The 20,055-nt window shown below is 46.3% G+C and overlaps 1 non-coding gene across 1 annotated transcript; it reads left to right on the forward strand.

Moving 5' to 3' along the window:
* Positions 1-13,236: 13,236 nt before the first annotated feature.
* Positions 13,237-13,309, forward strand: TRNAT-UGU (transfer RNA threonine (anticodon UGU)). The gene has a single exon. It is a non-coding gene; the product is annotated as a tRNA-Thr (tRNA).
* Positions 13,310-20,055: the final 6,746 nt, after the last annotated feature.

Raw genomic sequence — 20,055 nt, forward strand, 5'->3', positions numbered from 1 at the left:
CTCGTGGAGACTCATTGAGACTCACGGATACTCGTTGAGACGCGTGAAAACTCGTTAAGACTCGTTGAGACTCATGTGACTTTACCGAAAGAACCAAGAATATAATATTCAAACTCCTGTTTGGGTAACGGGGCACTCCTCGATCCCGTACGCGTATTCGATACCCAGCGCGCACGCATAAGTTAACATATGAGTAAAGCAGGCTTGTGCGTCCACAATTATACCGTCGTAATAATACTGTAGTCTAAACTCACTGCGGGGTTGTTTGGCCATTCCTCCCCACGCTGGTCAAAACCGTTCGGTGAAATGTAGACAGGGAGGGTTGGGCTGCTCACGATCACGTTCAAATATTCCTCGCCACCGATGTCAGTGCTGGCGCTGGTGGTGGCGGTGACGGCCTGGAATCGAACTCGGGTGGCCGGGTTCGGTCGCTTACAGCGCGTGGAAGTGAAATGCCAGCAGAGAGCACGGTGCGCCTTGCAGCGCCCTGGCAGGTGACGCGCCTGTCATTACCGGCAGTCGTTAGGCTACTTATGAGTTCACACCACAGGCTTATGCTCGGTAGCGTATGCAGCGTGAACGACATGCGTGTCTAATTACCGTACCTGTGAGCAGTGCATAGAGCACACACACACACGTGTGCGTGGTGTTACGCCATAAATGACGCCTCCTTCTCAACGCGTCTCTCTCCACACGTAAACAAAACCGAATCGTCGTTTTTATTACACAAACCATCCGCCACACGCCATTCCTGCGAGTTCATATTATTCATGTCATCGGCGGCATCGGATGAATGCGCCGGTTTCGACGTTGCAGTGTCTCATCACTGGAGTCAGGCTCGCCTCATGCAATGCTGGTGAACTTCCCCGACGTGAACCGCGTAAGCAGGGGACCCCGTTCTCGATCAGGAAATTGGTTCCGCAGATCGATGCAGCGCACGGGCACGCAGTGACTGCACAATTGTACAGACAGATACCTCCCCCCCTCCCCCCCCCCCCCATAGACTTGAACGGGCTGTAGATATGAGGCGTTATGGGTTGCTATTAGGATGAATGACGCTATATAAAATGAAAGCATTATATGGGGCGAATAGTCAGTATATTATAGATATAGGGGCAATAATCATGAGTATATGCTGCATATGGAGCCGATAGTCAGCATATGAGATCTATGTATGGGGTGGAGTGTTGCAATAATGGTTTTCACACCTGGCCATGAACCAGACCATCTGAGTTCGATTCCCGGCTACAGCTACCATCAGTGGCGGGCGATATTTGAACCGGTCCTATTACCGACCTTCCATTTCGCCAACCGGGCAACGCTTATCCTAATAGCGTGGTGAAGTATGGTCAAACAAGAACCCCAATAACAAGACATGACGAGGGTCTTCATCCAGCGGCGGATTAACAAAAGGGACTGATATTCTTGGTTCTTTCGGTAAAGTCACGTAGAAGGGAAACAATAAAATAATAAAAATATAAAACAATAAAATTATCACGACGTTTCGACTGCAACACAAGCAATCATCATCAGGTGTGAAAACCACAGCAAGAAAATTTTAAAAAGTGGCGGGTTTTTTTTTACGTTAGCACCACGGAGAGCGATTTGACAGTTTGTTCAGATGGACGAGTCCATCTATGTTCGGAAAAGAGGAGGGGGGAGACGAAAATAATGGATGCGGTCTGAAAGCCCCCGTAAGCGTGAACAATCAATTAAGACCCGAAATGGTTTATCAAATCCTTTCAATGATTGCTAAGCCAGAATCCATCTTCTCGGTTGAAATTGTCTCTGTGTTTGTATATTGTTTCCCTTCTACGTGACTTTACCGAAAGAACCAAGAATATGAATCCCTGCAGTCACGAAAGCTTTAAATCAAAAAATAAAAGGGACTGAATTAAGTATAAAATATGCGACTGCATATATATGTGTGTAATTACTAATTATCATTTGCACTTGCATCCACGTACAAACACATCTTTGTGCGGGTATATGATGCAATATGACGTGCAACGTACGTCACGTTATTGATGTAACACCGTCCTTCTCAAGGCTGTTAATTAATGAACCCGTTAATTGGTGAATTCCACCGATGGTGTAAATACATTGCGCGTGTGTCCAAGCGGGCGGTCGTGCCGCACGCGCGCATGCCATCCAGCGCGTTCCAACGCAAGGGTTGGTAGATCGCGGGTGGATGGGTCACGCAACACTTTTCTGGACCAGCGGCTGGTCTTGTGTGTATAAGGCAGCACAGCAAGCGGGTCGTTGTTCCATCCGTACCGATCTCTGTAAAGACACACACACACATATATGCATATAACAGAAATGCATTATATCCGTGTGCATGCATTTTTCAAAAGCAACATCATCACTCGGAATACTAAACTTTGCACAACCTAAGACATTCCCAAAGCAAACATCCCAAACAGTAGCCGCGCCTCATCCAAATCGAGTCCCGAGATTCAACTGAGCCTTTTGGCTGGGCAAATACGAGTGGCCACCCTCGTGAGTCCGTGCGCCGTTGAAATTGCCTGCCCACGGGCACGTCGCGTACCCACGCAAACTCGGTTCGATGCCGAGAGGCGGCAGTGCCCATACGATCGTGGGCTACGGCGCGCTCTTTGTCCACACGCCGGGCGATCGCGCGATTTGTTGCCATGATCGGGAACCAGGCGCCAATGCCGAGGTCTTGCTGCTGGCCACGACGAGAGGGGGCTTCGTTGGCGTCGTATTTCTACCACGCCTCCCTCCTCCTCCTCCGTTGAAGGAGCGCAGACGAGAGAGGGTGGCTTGGGTTGGGTGGTCGCAGTCGCACGCCCCTGGCTGCTCTTTAACGTGGTTATGAATGTCGTATTCATAAACGACGTTTCCGCAGCAGCCACGTTCGTTCTACTGCTGGATGAAGGTCGCTTTACAGCAACCAAACGAATTGCGATATATCAGGCCGAGCGTCTTGTTTGTTAAATATGTACATGAACACTCGTTCTATTGTGTAGGTTCATATATATTTTCGTATAGACATGCGTGCACATACAAACAAGGTCAAAGATGCGATGCGCGGTGCCTACACATTGCAGGGAGTGTATGGCATCGTTGTTATACTGAGTATTTATGGTACAGTAGTTGGTCATTTCCGGCCCCGGCTAACATCAGTGGCGAGTGAACAATATCAGAATCGGTCCGAGTGCTCACCGACGATTCACAATTCTGGTGAGGTATGCCTAAACTATTTTTTGCCAAGACGCCACGGGGAAACCCAGCTTTCATCCAGCAGTGGATTGATAAAGGGCTGTAGATTGTAACGTGATTTAGAATGAGATTGAATTTTTTTTAAACACCCGTACAAGATAGGGGGGAGCATGCGCATCTCTGGAGTTGGAAGACTGTGAGTATATATTTTTAGACGGACTAAGATAACATTGGAGGGATACTTTTCCCGTTTTCCATTCCTGAAGGCAACGAATTGTAGAGTTGTCCAGGCGAGAGGCGGGTACAGGCGAGAGGAGAGACCGGATTTTTGTCGCACGAGTCCGGAGTGAGCCTCGTTGTGGACTCGCGTCGTGAGTTGGCGGTGGTGCGCGACCACAAACTGCTTCACAAAAATCAACACATTCGTCAACAACACGCGCATCCGATTATATAAGAGAAATCGATGGGATGACGGGGTTCGATATACGGAATTTCGCTTTACTGACAACTTATCAGTATATTTATCCGTCCCGTACACGGAGGGACGCCCGTACCTTTAAAAGAATAGCATGTACAGTACATTGGCAATGGCCCTTCTTCACAGCACATAGAAAGGCCAGAGGGGTAGAGTGACCTCTCTGTGTGGTGTAAAGAAGGGCCACTTACTATATACTTCATCGAGTGAAGTGCATGCAGTCTTTAGACAGGACCTGAATGCGTTGCATTGCACGTAGCACGTGCGAGCTTATGACCACGTGCATGACAGCAGCTATAATAGCCTGCACCGTTCGTCCCGTGTAAACGGTGTGCTGCATGTGTGAACGTCATGGGATTGGATCATTATTGCTTTGATGAACACATGGACTGATGTATTGCACAATAACCGTGGCTATTCGATGTCATCTCGAGAGTCGTTACATTGGTACCACATCAGCCGGGAGGAAACGGAGACGATGTTTGTCCTGCGCTGTGTATGTATAAGCACACCAAGGCCCTAGCCATGGAGTCAACATTGGGGGGGGGGGACCAAATCTTCCAGTGTGTCTGGGGGTCTCAACGCAGAAAAATATCTACATTTGAAAACTAATTTCCTGTCTAAAATATTTCAAAAATCACGAACACATGGGATGAACTTTTAATGTGTTTTTTTACAATAATGTCTAATAGTGTATTGTATTACATTGCTGTTTTTTTAACTGTTTTACCGTTTCATTGTATGTAATGGCAGAGATTAGGAATTAATAAAGTACAACCATAACCACAATCATATCAACATAAATCTATGCATTGATTTATATGAAGACGAGTCCAAATATTGTGGCCAAGGTTTAGAAAATTTTCACTTTTATTTACATAGCATAGCAATTATTATTTTTTGAGCAATATCTTGGAGGGGACATTTTGAACATATTTATATTATAATTACGGCCTTGAAGCACACACACATTATTACCTGGTTACATAATAAAATACAAAGATCCCCCGAATAACATTAACAGACTGTAGGGGCAAAGTGTTGTTAGCGAGCATCTATGAATGCCGGCACGGCACACGAGAGGGTGGGTGGCCAGCACCACGCCCGTTCGCCTTTGTCTTCCTAGTGGCGATATTTACGCGCCACACCAGATACAAATTTGAGGCTGAGTCGACCTAGGGGAGGCCCAGGACCGGTGCAGATAGTCTTCACCGGTGTTGACCGTGCGCGGGAATCGAACTCGGGTCACCGGGTTCGTAGCACAGCGCGCTAACCGCTACACCACCGCTCCTCACATGCGTGCGTGCACACGTACGCGCGCAACATAGATCTGTACAATAGTAAAATGAACGCATGCCGTGTCCATTCCATCTTACATGCTATCCTTGCGCATAATAACGGCAATATGTTCGGGAGCTAAATGCCAACGTCGACGTTTGCTGGCCAAGACGAGGGGGCTTCCGGAGAGTGCTGGCGCGGTTTTTTTGCCGTTCCTCATCCATTCGAGTAGCACGGACTACATTACGGTCTGCAGATTGGGTTGCATGGCCACAGTCGCACTGCTGTGGCTGGCCCTTTAAGTTTCCATTCACGATGGAATATATAGCTGGGATTTAGAGTGTCTTGTGCATGTATAAAGACACACATTCAATAAATGCGTAGGCACATCGGCATGCTACTACAGCTGTGCACACGTGTATAACCGAGACGCGTGTTGTTGTTGTATACGTGCCAATTAGTACATAGCTGGCATGTACATAGTGTACTGCGCATGTACATACACACATCTGCACAAATGTGCGTACATACACACGGGCATACCGAGTGTCGTCGAGCACGCAAACACGTGTATGTACGTGTGCATGTTGAACTTCTTTCGCACCGTACGTAGCCAACCGCGCCATGATTATAAACACGGCTTGGATTTACACATACGTGCATAGCATTGTCTTCATTACGAGCTTTTTAAATAATACAAAGACAATATATATCTGAGTCTGAAAGCGCCTTTGTGCGCAAACCCATCGCGTGTGCGCGCCTCTAAGTTAACTATACACACGGTTATTTAATAAGGAAGCGTAAATATCAGCCGTTTACGATTACAAAGCCGACTGTTGTCATAACAATACTTACAACTACACGGATAAATCATGGTTGAAATGACCCGCACTTGTGTAACAAGCCAATTTACGATATTCAATATCGTTTGTCTTATATAATGGCTTTTTTGTCCGAATATTATATATGTATTTAGTGTGGTGGGTGTTGGTTAACCCTATACCTATCGCATTACCTTTTTTTTACGACAAATATTACCTTGTTATTGTTTTGAGCAAACACTGGCGTATAACATTTCTCCGGCTCAGCCTTAGAGCTAAACATTTTTTTTATTTAGCGATAATATTAGTAGCGGCCAGCACACGGCGCGTATTCGTAAGATAAATAACCTGGAGTCGTTTCAAAATAAGAGGCACCAAATGGTGCGCGTGGGTGGCTCGCTATTTACAAGCGCAGAGCAAACAAAGTCCTCACTCTACGCTCTCCGCTATGTTTGCGTTACGAACCTTGGCTGTTAGACTCCAGGCCCTCGCAAGCGCCATGGGCAGAATAATACAGAATTAATTACCGCGCGCGCAGAGGGCGCGAATTTTGGGTGCGTTGGTGGGTGCTGTGGTCGGTGCGTTTTGCGCTTAACATCAGTGGCGAGTGATATTCACCAACCGGGATTGACAGGCGTGGTGAAGTATGGTTAAATATTTTTGTTAAAACCATGACCGACAGCGTGGGGAGGGCCTTAACCCATTGGTGTTTTGAGAATGTCTGGAATTTAGTTGGTATTAGTGCGAATTTTACGTGAATAATTTGCTGTTGCGCGATGCGCTGTTGTACACATAACAGAAAAACGAATAATACAATTTACACCCGCCGTCAATGAATCAAATTCTGGATACTTGCTTCCCCACGTGATGTAAGTTTTGAGCGGTGTTTGACCATACTTCACCGCTGTGGTCAGTGTGGATTGGTGGAAGGTGGGGTGGAGTACCCGAGCTGAGGATCGACCGGTGAAAACATCACTCGCGACTGATGTTACCCCTTTTGCCGGGACACGAACTAAGGCGGCTGAGTTCAAAGCGCAGTTTGTGAACCACTGCACCACCACCGCTCTCCCAAGAATAATGCAAATAATAGCACACACCCATTCCATAAACCCTCACCGAGTCACAATACTGTACTTGTTATGATGTGGGGTGGGAGGGCATCGCGGAATGTCTGGACAATTCCATTCGTGAATGTTGAGTATCTGGAGAACACCCGCACGCACGAGGAGTTGCCACTCTAAACTCCGCATTGGTGGATTCATCAATCACATGTCCGCGTGATCTGCTAATGTATTGCAATGCGCAAGCAATGTTCGCACATAGTAGACCAGTTACTTTATAACCCATATTAAGGTCATATGGCTGGAGTGGTGGCGGAGTGGTTTCCGCATTGTGCGCCACGGTGGCGAGATGTTAACTACCTCGCCTGGTATACAGGAGGTCTTAGGTTCGAACTCAACACTGACGCCTGTATTTTTGGAGTTTGCATGTTCGCCTTGTGGTCGCGTGGAATTTTTCTCCGGGTCCTTCGGTTTTTATCCCGGCCACATTTATAATCAACATCACGCGTTTAGAGGCATTGGCTGCTATACATTTCCACACGATAAGCCACTTTGTTGAGCTATAATTTGTGATAGCCAGGTCGCTTCTGTAAAAGAGATACGTAGCTCAGTGCGCCTTACCTGATCAAATAAAAGAAAATGTTTACTGTAATTTCGCATTGCGCTATGAACCTGGCTACTTGAGCAGCGATTCTGGGGTCATGGCTAAGGTTTATCTCAACCGGTCGTGGGTCACCCGGCCTTCACCACCAACCCGCATTGCCCATGGCTTAAGGAGGCCTTCATCCAGCAGTGGATTATAAATATGATTTACTCCGGGCCACAGATGCAATCTATGTAACCAGGCTCTGTCCGGGAGGTTGGCGCAGTGGTTGGTGTAAACGACTCCAAATCAGGTTGCGAGTTCAGAGCCTCGATCAGTCATCGATTCAGCATTTAAAGATCTGCGTGGCCGATACAACGCGTACCACTTTGCGGAACGTTACCATTGCCTGGCATTTGAATGGACTCAGCCCCGCCATCGGAATGTGGCGGCTCCACCACTGATTAGAGCTGTGAACGGGAGATGAACCAACCCCAAGCACGTGTCACTCGTCTCGCTACTAAGGACTTAATCATCATCCCATTATAGGCGTCGACTGTTATTATCATGAGCCATATTCTATCCAAAACTGAATGGATGCTTCTTCCCCACGTCAACGCGACTCCACCGGCCGATCTCATCACTCCATCTCCTTGGTGGGACCCTCGTCTCGGGCGTGTTTCCCTCCTTTGGCTGCTATTCCGTCACCAGTCTCGTCCATCGCCATTCTTCCCCTTCTCTTGACGTGCCCCGCCCAAGCCAACCGACAGTCCCTGGCAGTAACTTACGATGCCCTCTGCTTTAGTTCTCAGATCCACGTGGTTGTCCCGTCTTCCCATTGCAATCCGCAGCACGCATGTGCCCCTCCACTCTTCTTTATGCACAATCATCGGCTGTTTGCTCCACGTTCATTGTGAGTGTCCACGCTTCGTATTCACGTCCTGTCGAGTAGTATAATGTGCATTCATAAAGTAGATAAATTCCCCAAATGAAAAGAAAAAAATGCCTGCTTTTAATGCACACTGGGATGTAGCCTTTCATTCCCACATTAACATGTTGTATCTTTAATACATCTATTTGATTCTGGTCCGCCTTGAATAATTGCCCTATATATATTCCGTATAATATTTTCTGACTCTCCAAACATTATTTAGTCCCGCTAAAAGAATTTGCTTTCAACTTACCTTTATATTTATGTGGCATGTATCTTTAAAAAATTCACACCAACAAATGATTTATTACAATTCCCACATTCGATTATTGCATATGAACCGTGGTATAAACATTCGCCCTATAAACCATATTATTTTTTGAAGATAAACAAAGTTGTTTAACCTACAAATAGCGATGAACGATTCATATTTTAGTCTTTAGATTAAATAAGTGCACTTCATACTATCTATTTTAGCATAGTTTTTCTCCCCAATCACGTGTGTATCACTTACATTCTCCTTATCTATGAACACCTAACGAAGACACTATTCATCGATTAACGTAGATTCGATGTTTTTTACTAATAGGTCGTTGTGTGCAATTAGTTCGGATTGATGCCGTGAAACTAATCGAAACGTTACAAATAACAATCTAGTACTGAATCGATACGTGATCAATCATAATCGAATCAACGGCGGGGTGTTAAGCATTACATGTAACACCTATAATGATAATTCTTATTCATTACATTGCGGGTAAATGTTGGCTATTTCACTAAAAATATTTTGCTTTCATAAAATAACAGCTTACACTAATTGTCACAATCCTTCATCACCATCATCATCATCATGAAAAGGAGCGAATAGAATTCCTCCGGTATGAATACATATTATGATCCTGATTCTGAAGGGTCGAGACTAGCTATGAAGTGCCAGTCAAAGTCCTGAAGAGCGCACGCACAGTGGAGATGGAGCGATAAAATCAACTCTTGCATCGGAGCTGGACGGATCGTTGCATCGCCAGACCGCGAAAGGTTGACGGTTCGGTGTGGCAATCATCCAGCAGTAGGTCGATCATGGCTGATGACTACACATTGATTCTGCAAGGGAGACCTCGATTATAACGGCGGAGAAACACAAGTAACACATGACGCCTAATTAACAATTGTCATGACATTAAACTAAATACATGACACAAGACGTTATGTAAGACTATACATGATCCAGTGTGATGCTAAACTATATTACTAAAACATTCGGGAAGATGAGTTACTGTTGCGTTTTTTTGTTAAATCTCGACTGAAAACGAATTTCTTTAGAAATGCTTTTTTGTGTGTTCAGCTTGTTGTCCTTCCCCGCACCTGTTGACCACGTGTGTATGTTGAACCTCTTTCGCACCGTACGTAGTCAACCGTGCTAATCGGAGGTACTGCGCGATAAGAAGTTCAGCATACACGACGTTGTTTACAAGGATCCGCATTTGTGCCGTGCAAACACCTCCACTCAATATCTACTCAGAGTTGACCGCATCCGCCCTTCGTCTCTGCGTAATTTCACCAATTCCCTCTTCTTATGTGCGGTGGCGGGGGGGCACCGTTGTTTCGATGGAGTGCTCTTACCAACAAAACGTGCCAATTGGTAACTACTTTTATTTAGTTATAGATGTAAGAAATAAAACGTGCTTTGCAATTTTCATGAGATTAAACAATTGCCACGTTCTGTTCGCGTGACAAAACTTACTAATTGCCTGTTACGGGTTTAACGACACTTGCGCGATATGACCCAAACAAAAACTTTTTTGGTGGATATTTTACGTAGTCAGACGTCGCCACCTGGCGAAAAAGTAAGAGAATGTCCTTATCTCCAATTGTGCGTGGTTTAAGGTGTGTGGATTTAAATGGGGCAAGTGCTGTTAGCGAGCACCTATTGAGGCCGGCACGGCGCACGAGAGGGTCGGTGGTCAGCACACCAAGAGTCTGTTGAGGCTACACGGGGGATCTTTGTCTTTGTTGACTTTAATGGGAAGCGGCGGTGCAGTGGTTTGCGCACTGCGCCGTGAATCCGGCGACCCGAGTCCGAATCTTGCTCGCAGAAAACGGCGGTGACGAAAATCCGAGCCGGCACTGGGCCTCCTCTAGGTCGACTCAGCCTAAAAATAGTACCTGGTGCGGTGTGTAAAACATCAACTGTGGGGAGACAAAGGCGGCCGGGCGTGGTTGTTGGCAAGACCACCCCCTCGTGCGCCGTTGTTCCTACTCTGTACCGCAAATGTGCAGCGTTCTTCCGGCTCTTGGTTCGATAGAATTCTAGGATGAGGTTGACAGCGCGATCCAGGAAGGGGTAGAATCTGGGGGTGGGGGGGTGGCCGCTTGTGTTGTGTTGTGGCCGAAACGTCGTGATTTTTGTTGTTTTATTTTTTTTTACCTACGTGACTTTACCGAATAGAACCAAAGAGTATTTATGTATTTATTGAAGTCGTTACCCCTGCTCCGTGACGAGGTGAAAGGCCGTGGACGCCGTGACAATGCATCTCGCTCCCTGCACACGAATTCATCTCAAATCTCCGCTCCATCTCCTTCTCGGCGTCGTGTCATGGCAACTCTGCCGATGAGCCTCAGAGGGAAAATCGAAACCGCTTCGAGGGTTAACTTCCTGAAGCGAACAAACTCATCGATGCTGTTCGATCTATCGCGTGGGTGCTGAAACACACGCGTTGCTTTGCTCGTTATACTTTAATGAAAACGGAGTTACAGGTTCGTTATATTACACAAACGACCGCTTGTGTTGCGATCGAAACGTCGTAGTTTTTTGTTATTTTCTTTGAACCTATCTACGTGACTTTACCAAAAAGACCCAAAGAATATGAATTCCTGCAGTCACGAAAGCTTTAAGTCAAGATTTAGGTTTGTTATATATATTTAGATGCTACTGCATTATTTTGCTCGGTGGATTATCGTGATTGTTGTATTATTACTGTAACGTGAAAATTGACGTTTCTCAGGGAAACTATTTTACCATTTGCGTTGTTATGCCTTATTTGCAACATGTTGTTTAATCATAATGCTCACTTTCGTTAAGTATTTCAAAGATAATCTGTAATATACTCTACATTGTGCGATTTGTTGCAAATGTTTGATCTCAGCGTTGTATATTTATTTTTTATCTCGAATTTTTCTGGCGACCTGTTGCGCATGTCACGTCTGACCAGTGAACCGATGCTTTTGTTGACGAGGCCTCGATTCAAGAGGGAAAACAAACACAATTTTAGCTGGCAGGGTGACTTCAAAATAAACTGAACTGAAACGGAGTTTGAGGTCCCGAGACGATCCGTGGACGCGCCTTTGGCGCCCTCGGCCGTGAAAAAAATCGAACTGCATCGCACCCACCGCCCGACTTCTGCGCTCGCTCGCTCGCTCGCTCCACGACAACGACGCTGATGATGATGATGACTCGACGGCCGCCGTTGTCGTGAGATTAAGAGCAGTCACAAGACTTATCGCCGCGCCGCAATTGATCACTCGCCCCGGAGCGGTGGTGGCGGTGGTAGCGCGGCTGTTGGGGCACTGCGCTCTGAGCCTCAGAAGAATCGCCACGCCACGGCGGTCTTTGAGAGGTGTTCGTTCGGTGTGCGTGTTGGCGAAAGGATTGGAGGGATGGAGGGGGGGTAGATTGGAGGGGGGCTAGTGGGGGGGGGGGGGCGGCAGGATCGGTTCAGATATCACTCGCCACTGATGTTAGCCGTGGTTGGAAATATCAACCTCTGGTCAACAGGCCCATAGCCTCGGTGCCCTAACCAGTGGCCCACCGGCTCCCTATTACATTTACCATCGGGCTTACATTTCATTTCATTCATCTCCATATATATAAAAGGGAAATTTGTGAATATGTGTGTCTGTTCAAAATGTTTAGCGTACTTCCCGACATGTAACAAACTTGAATTTGCCATGTGGGTACTTTCCAGACTCTACACCATGCAAAAATTATTTTTAAAAATACACTTTTGGGGGGGGGGGGGGGCGAGAGCTTAATAATGCATATTTTTTTTGCACGGCAAGTGAGTTGTGACGTCAAATCTGTCATGTGACCCGCGCATGCGGACGCATAACGCATTGTAGTGTAGTGGTTAGCGCACTGCGCTACGAACCCAGCGACCCGAGTTCGATTCCCGCTCACGGCCACCACCGGTGACGATTATTTCAACCGGACCTGGGCCTCCCCTAGGTCGACTCAACCTCAAACGAGTAACTGGTGTGGTGTGTGAACATCGCCACTGGGGGGACAAAGGCGTCCGGGCGTGGGGAATCCAAGTCCCGGGCGAAGCCGGGTCGTTAAAGCTAGTTAGGTATAACCCTGTGAGCCATGCGGCTCTTGACTTGGGTGAAGCCGTAACAAACCAAAAACATGAACAAGAAACATCTTAAAGTGATTACACGCAACAGAAAAATCCTGGAAAAAACAGCAAAGTCTTTCAGAAAAAAACACCGTATTTCAACAAACTTTTACGCGTAAGAAGTTAGCTGGGATTCACTCGCTTTTTATCGGCCTTAGCCGTCGCATTCCCACGGGAGGCGAATTACTCGTTTCACCGGTGATTGGCATCGGGTAGACTGTGAGAGGAGTTAGCGAGAGAGAGCGACCCACAGCGCTGTGGGAGTTCAGTCTGGCCCTGCCCTGTGAGCGAACCCTATCGGCCTTCCTCGGAGACCCTAAGCTTTGTGTGGGGGTAGAGGGGGGGGGGGAAGTATCGGCTTTTTTACATTTATTTTCGGATGTTTTCTCGTGAATAATGACACCATAGCGGCGTTAACTTTCATATTATACCCATGCTAGGCCCATGTGATGCTGTGTGCGTTTAGAGTAACATTCGCACGTCGACCTTACTTCACCGTGCTCCAGTCCTGGCTCCTTAGCTCAGGGGTTAGAGCACTGGTCTTGTAAACCAGGGGTCGCGAGTTCAAATCTCGCAGGGGCCTTGGGTTTATTTTTATTTTTTCGGTGAGTGCTGCATATAACGAAACTGTTGGTGTGGAGTTTAACAATTTTAAAATGGTGTGCCCTTCATTTATGCGGCATCAGAATCAGAATATTTATTTATATTGGAGGAATCCGATGAGATATAAAGCTCTTTTTCACTGATGTCCAGAAGGGGCGCAGGGTCAGAACGTTACAGCAACAAATAATGCAACAAACACGATAGGAGTACAAAGTATAGGAAAAGTAAGCAAAATACTAAAAAAAAATACGAATAAAACTAAACTATTTTTATTTTATCTGGTAAAGCCCACTGAACTATTCGATTGTTTTTCCAGAAGCGATCTGGCCACAAATAATAGCTCAACGCAGTGGCGTAGCAAGTGCAAATGTAGAGCAGCTAAATAGTCTAAATAACCTCAACACATGTTTCTTATAATCCATAGGACTCCCAGCTACCAACCCTATGCAATAATACATTTTAAAACGTAATCAGTGGATGCTGTGTTGGCAGTGGCACGCAAGCATAATTAACACGAACAAAACTGAACACTTGTCAATAACACCGCTTTAAAATGAATAAAAGTATACGCTCGGTGACGTTTCGGGCAAGACCTCTTTCTCATAGCACGTGCATCGTTTATTAATGTGCTCATGCAATAATGAGACTCTTAAATTTGAAATTAGACGATGGTGGATACTACACACGTTTTGTACGAGTATGCACACATACGTGTATCTGCCACACTCGCGTGCTCACGGAAAATATAAACATTTGAAATACTGGTAAAGTAAAAGCGCGTGGATTATAGTGCCACGGAGAATCGATTGCAGCGGAGTTAGATTAGAAGGTTGCAAGTTCATGATACCTGCTAGGCCTCGACATAACCCCCTATCACATCATCCACATCATCATCATAACCATCCTCACCATCATCATAACCATCCTCACCATCATCCTCACCATCATCATCCTCACCATCATCATCATCCTCACCATCATCATAACCATCATCATCATCATCATAACCATCCTCACCATCATCATCATCATAACCATCCCCACCATCATCATAACCATCCTCACCATCATCATGAGAACCATCCTCACCATCATCATAACCATCCTCACCATCATCATCATCCTCACCATCATCATGATCATCATCCTCACCATCATCATCATCCTCACCATCATCATAACCATCCTCACCATCATCATCATCATCCTCACCATCATCATAACCATCCTCACCATCATCATCATAACCATGCTCACCATCATCATCATCCTCACCATCATAATAACCATCCTCACCATCATCCTCACCATCATCATCCTCACCATCATCATCATAACCATCCTCACCATCATCATGAGAACCATCCTCACCATCATCATAACCATCCTCACCATCATCATCATCCTCACCATCATCATGATCATCATCCTCACCATCATCATCATCCTCACCATCATCATAACCATCCTCACCATCATCATCATCATCATCCTCACCATCATCATAACCATCCTCACCATCATCATCATAACCATGCTCACCATCATCATCATCCTCACCATCATAATAACCATCCTCACCATCATCCTCACCATCATCATCCTCACCATCATCATAACCATCCTCACCATCATCATCATAACCATCCTCATCATCATCATCATCCTCACCATCATCATAACCATCATCATCATCATAACCATCCTCACTATCATCATCATCCTCACCGTCATCATAACCATCCTCACCATCATCCTCACCATCATCATAACCATCCTCACCATCATCATCATAACCATCCTCACCATCATCATAACAATCTTCACCATCATCATCATCATAACCTTCCTCACCATCGTCATCATCATCATCACCATCGTCATAACCATCCTCACCATCATTATCATCATCATCATCATAACCATCCTCACCATCATCATCAGAACCATCCTCACCATCATCATAACCATCCTCACCATCATCATCATCATCATCCTCACCATCATCATGATCATCATCCTCACCATCATCATCATCCTCACCATCATCATAACCATCCTCACCATCATCATCATCATCCTCACCATCATCATAACCATCCTCACCATCATCATCATCATCATCCTCACCATCATCATCCTCACCATCATAATAACCATCCTCACCATCATCCTCACCATCATCATCCTCACCATCATCATCATAACCATCCTCACCATCATCATCATCATCCTCACCATCATCATAACCATCCTCACCATCATCATCATAACCATCCTCATCATCATCATCATCATCCTCACCATCATCATAACCATCATCATCATCATAACCATCCTCACTATCATCATCATCCTCACCGTCATCATAACCATCCTCACCATCATCATCCTCACCATCATCATAACCATCCTCACCATCATCATCATCATAACCATCCTCACCATCATCGCATAACCATCCTCATCATAATCATAACCATCCTCACCATCATCGTCATCCTCACCATCGTCATAACCATCCTCACCATCATCCTCACCATCATCCTCACCATCATCCTCACCATCATCATCATAACCATCCTCACCATCATCATCATAACCATCCTCACCATCGTCGCCATAACCATCCCCATCATCATCATCCTCACCATCATCCTCACCATCCTCACCATCCTCACCATAATCATCATCATCATGACCATCCTCACCATCATCATCATCATAATCATCCTCACCATCATCATCCTCACCATCGTCGTCATAACCATCCTCACCATCATCATAACCATCCTCACCATCATCATCATAATCATCCTCACCATCATCATCCTCACCATCGTCGTCATAACCATCCTCACCATCATCATAACCATCCTCACCATCATCATCATAATCATCCTCACCATCGTCATAACCATCCTCACCTTCATCATCATAACCATCCTCACCATCATCATAACCATCCTCACCATCATCATAACCATCCTCATCATCATCATAACCATCCTCACCATCGTCGTCATAACCATCCTCACCATCATTCTAGATTTGAAGTTTTATTGACTGCAAGGATCGATACTCTTTGGTTCTTTCGGTAAAGTCACGTAGGTGAAAAAATAAAATAAAAATAAAGAATAATAAAATAAAAAATAAAAATAGATTGCAACACAAGCAATCATCATTAGGCGTGACAACCACAGCAATAAACGTTTTTTTACTGAAGTGGGAAAGATGCAGGAGTTAAGAGGGTTTATATATGTAAGTCAGAGAGGGCGAAATAACCAAAAAGTATGGCTCCTCACCATCATCATCATCCCTTTCTGGGCATGGTGGCACGCGCGTTATCATGTGCTTTTGAAGACAAGGGTTGGCGGATCACACAGAGATTTGTTAAACCTACAAAGCCGCTGGATGCGAGGAGTCCACGAGAAGAAAGCAACCAGCACTGCGACCAGCCTGGTGAAGTATGTTCGAACAGACCTCACGACCAACACGGTGTGGATAGTAAATCATCCAGCAGTGGATCGGCTGCTTGCTGTTGTAACGTGCTGGCCCGCCCATTATGGGCATCTGTGAAAAATAGCTTCACAGCTCATCGGATTCCTACAGTCAAATGAAAAATTATGTGATTCTGATTCTGACAACGGGATGGGTGTTGCACACGCATTTATAATTTTTCAGGTACAAGGTTGGAAGATTGTGACGCGTGAGCGGAGACAAAGCGCAGAAAAAATATCCGATGATGTCGCAGTTACAAACACAAACCATGAACATAGCCACCGCCAAAACACATCAGAGAGCTATGAGCATACCCTGTAACGACGTGTGCGTGGGTGAGTGTGTGGGTTGGTCAGTGAGAGGGTGAGTGGGTAAATGTGCGGTTGGTGAGTGGGTGGTTGCATGAGCGGCTGAGTAAGTGTGTGGGTTGGAAAGTGAGTGGGTGAGTGTGTGAGCGGGTGAGTGTGTTGGTAAGTCAGTGTTTGGTTTGTGAGTGTGTTAGTGAATCAGTGGATGGGTAAGTGGGTGGGTTAGACAGTGAGTGGGTGAGTGTCTGAGTGGGTGAGTGAGCGGGTGTGTGTGTGTTGGTAAATGGGTGTGTGAGGGAGTGAGTGTGTGGTTGGATAAGTGAGTGGGTTAGTGAATCAGTGGATGGGTAAGTGTGTGGGTTAGACAGTGAGTGGGTGGGTGGGTGAGGAAGCGAGTGAGTGAGCGGGTGAGTGTTTGATCGGGTACGTGAGTGGGTGGGTGAGCGAGCGAGTGAGCGTGCGAGCCGAGTGTAACTTCGGCAGTTGGAATCCACACGTTGGGGCTACACGGGGGGATAATTTTGACTAATTCCCTTTAATGAGACGTGCCTGACACCGCCTCCCATTACATCCTGCTAAGCCCTCTCGCCAAACTGAGAGCCACGGTGGCGTTTGCTCAGCTTTGCTCCGCTTCCTTTGGTCCGGCGCTGGGACAATGAGATCCATCAACACGTGCGCGCATATGTAATCCCTCCCGATTCACTACCGGCGGGGTATTTCTGTGTGTGCGTGTGTTTTTCTTTAAAACAAAAAAGGACAGCGAGAGAATGGTGGTGGGGGGGGGGGTGACTGGGTGAAAAAGTTCAATTCTCATTCATTTACTAATTGGATAGCCTCGCGAAAAAAAACTAAATCGTGCGCATATCCAAACGCCAATTACAATTTCCGTTTACAAACGGTGGTAGTGGTCAGAGTTGATTTTATGATGATAATATTGGAATTACGTTATGTAATACAGGTATCCCTCGTTTTATGCGGGGTTCGGTTTGTGCGATTTCGCGTGCATGCGGCGAGCCTATTACGACCCAAAATTCGTCATATGCGATTTGGATTCACTCACATGCGACTATGCGGTCGGACGCATACTCGGCAGGCAGCTGTATTCTACTGCACATCTGTGAAAAAGAGCTTTACAGCTCATCGGATTCCTTCAGTCTAAATAAAAGGCCTCTGATTCTGATTCCGCATGCGGTTTCGCTTTGTGTAACCATCCTTTTTTATTTTGGAACGCATCTACTACTACCGCTACTTCTCCTGCCGCACAGAGCGAGTGAACCTCGTTACTGGACAGCCTCCTCGCGCCGTGTGGCTGGTGGGGCTCATTTAACCCGACTTGATCACGGCTGGGGAGCATAGACGTGGGTTATACTGCACTGCCCGTTGCCCCCCCCCCCCCCATCCACCCATACCACGTAACCCCGCAGCAGCCTATAACGCCCTGCTGTGCAGGTATTTATTATTGTAACGTGCACCGGTGGTGCTCAACCGGGGGTACGCGGACCCCTGGGGGCACGTGGCAGTGTCCCAAGGGGGTTTACGCGAGGTGCTTTATAAATGTGTGAAATTATGGCACGCACGAGAGTCATTTGGCGAATAATCACGCGTGAATCCGCCAATGTAAAATCACTGCGATGCAATTTAAATCCACATGGTGACCGAGAACTATGTAGAAGATTTTGACTTTCAACTTTCGTGACTGCAGGAATTCATATTCTTGATTCTTTAGGTAAAGTCACGTCGATAGAAAATAAAAATTAAATAGAATTACATTTTTTTATCAAAATAAAAGCAAAAAACACGATGTTTCGATCGCAACACAAGCAGTCTTCATCTATGTAACTTTACCGAAATAATCAAGAATATGTAGAAGATATTTCTAAACTCGTCGATCGTAAACAACGTCGGTTTCTAGGAGTGAGCGGCGAGAGCGCACAGATTACGCCGCGCGTGAGAGAGTGTCCGTCAAATTATTTTCTTAGTCGCTTGCAATTACGAGCAGCTTGTTAGGGTAACATCGCAAAATGGACAATTGAGTTAAAACATCGATGTTCACTATTCGTAACATGTATTTCTCGGAACCATGTTGGGTCACGCAAAGCGTGTACTCGGTTGAAAGAAAATTCAACAAGGGAGTAATAAGTACAGGAGCGCCAACACGAGGTTGCGAACCGCTTCCATATACCATATGGTGTGGTACAATCCCAATTACATGCCGTTTGAGTTTAAACATTGTTGGCGGGGTTTGTTTTTCCTTCGACTCGTCACGGCTGTTGTTGTTGCTGCTGCTGCTGCTATTATTGTACAGAGACGATGGCGGCGATTTTTGCGGATCGTCGTGCGCGCGTGATTTTCGGAGCGTCGTGCCCTCGTGTTTCGTTCGGCGCCTGGGCGGGCTCGAGTCTTCCTTTCTCGAGTCTTCCTTGCGCGAGTCTTCCTTGCTCGAGTCTTCCTTTCTCGAGTCTTCGCTGGCTCGAGTCTTCCTTGCTCGAGTCTTCCTTGCTCGAGTCTTCCTTGCGCGAGTCTTCCTTTCTCGAGTCTTCATTGCGCGAGTCTTCCTTGCTCGAGTCTTCCTTGCGCGAGTCTTCATTGCGCGAGTCTTCCTTGCTCGAGTCTTCCTTGCGCGAGTCTTCATTGCGCGAGTCTTCCTTGCTCGAGTCTTCCTTGCTCGAGTCTTCCTTGCGCGAGTCTTCCTTTCTCGAGTCTTCCTTGCGCGAGTCTTCCTTTCTCGAGTCTTCCTTTCTCGAGTCTTCCTTTCTCGAGTCTTCCTTGCGTGAGTCTTCCTTGCTCGAGTCTTCCTTGCGCGAGTCTTCCTTGCTCGAGTCTTCCTTGCGCGAGTCTTCCTTTCTCGAGTCTTCCTTGCGCGAGTCTTCCTTGCTCGAGTCTTCCTTGCGCGAGTCTTCCTTGCTCGAGTCTTCCT

The sequence above is a fragment of the Petromyzon marinus genome, chromosome 11, assembly GCF_048934315.1.
Source record: "Petromyzon marinus isolate PM22_M1 ecotype Great Lakes invasive population chromosome 11, UKy_Petmar_22M1.pri1.0, whole genome shotgun sequence".
Lineage (NCBI taxonomy): Eukaryota > Metazoa > Chordata > Hyperoartia > Petromyzontiformes > Petromyzontidae > Petromyzon > Petromyzon marinus.